Source organism: Sphaerodactylus townsendi, linkage group LG04, assembly GCF_021028975.2.
Source record: "Sphaerodactylus townsendi isolate TG3544 linkage group LG04, MPM_Stown_v2.3, whole genome shotgun sequence".
Classification (NCBI taxonomy): domain Eukaryota; kingdom Metazoa; phylum Chordata; class Lepidosauria; order Squamata; family Sphaerodactylidae; genus Sphaerodactylus; species Sphaerodactylus townsendi.
In genome coordinates this window covers 140,189,812-140,191,160 of record NC_059428.1, presented here as the reverse complement: position 1 = coordinate 140,191,160, position 1,349 = coordinate 140,189,812, and positions in this window count along the sequence as shown.

The following is a 1,349-nucleotide window of genomic DNA, read 5'->3' as shown; positions in this document are numbered from 1 at the left end:
ACCCCCCCCCCCCCCCACCCCCCCCCCCCCCCACCCCCCCCCCCCCCCACCCCCCCCCCCCCCCACCCCCCCCCCCCCCCACCCCCCCCCCCCCCCACCCCCCCCCCCCCCCACCCCCCCCCCCCCCCACCCCCCCCCCCCCCCACCCCCCCCCCCCCCCACCCCCCCCCCCCCCCACCCCCCCCCCCCCCCACCCCCCCCCCCCCCCACCCCCCCCCCCCCCCACCCCCCCCCCCCCCCACCCCCCCCCCCCCCCACCCCCCCCCCCCCCCACCCCCCCCCCCCCCCACCCCCCCCCCCCCCCACCCCCCCCCCCCCCCACCCCCCCCCCCCCCCACCCCCCCCCCCCCCCACCCCCCCCCCCCCCCACCCCCCCCCCCCCCCACCCCCCCCCCCCCCCACCCCCCCCCCCCCCCACCCCCCCCCCCCCCCACCCCCCCCCCCCCCCACCCCCCCCCCCCCCCACCCCCCCCCCCCCCCACCCCCCCCCCCCCCCACCCCCCCCCCCCCCCACCCCCCCCCCCCCCCACCCCCCCCCCCCCCCACCCCCCCCCCCCCCCACCCCCCCCCCCCCCCACCCCCCCCCCCCCCCACCCCCCCCCCCCCCCACCCCCCCCCCCCCCCACCCCCCCCCCCCCCCACCCCCCCCCCCCCCCACCCCCCCCCCCCCCCACCCCCCCCCCCCCCCACCCCCCCCCCCCCCCACCCCCCCCCCCCCCCACCCCCCCCCCCCCCCACCCCCCCCCCCCCCCACCCCCCCCCCCCCCCACCCCCCCCCCCCCCCACCCCCCCCCCCCCCCACCCCCCCCCCCCCCCACCCCCCCCCCCCCCCACCCCCCCCCCCCCCCACCCCCCCCCCCCCCCACCCCCCCCCCCCCCCACCCCCCCCCCCCCCCACCCCCCCCCCCCCCCACCCCCCCCCCCCCCCACCCCCCCCCCCCCCCACCCCCCCCCCCCCCCACCCCCCCCCCCCCCCACCCCCCCCCCATAATTCCCAAAGCTTCAAATAGAAGCCACAAAATATTCTGAGGGACCCGTGTCATCCAGCACACTCTCTTTTTAAACTGTTACCATCTGGCAGACGATACAGGGCCCTCAGAACTAGGACAAAGAGGCTTAGAGACAGCTTCTACTCTAGAGCTGTGGCTATGCTAAACTCCGCTGCTTCATATTGATGTATTTGGGGCTGTGTAGGGATGGGTGGAGGAAGGGGAAAGTGAGGATAGGGTATGAGTCTGAAATTGTGTGCATCGAGGAATGCTGCTGTAAATTTCGTTGTGCATGCACAATGACAATAAAATGCTTATGCTTATGCTTAGTCCATGAACATCTGGGGCGCCAGAGTTGGA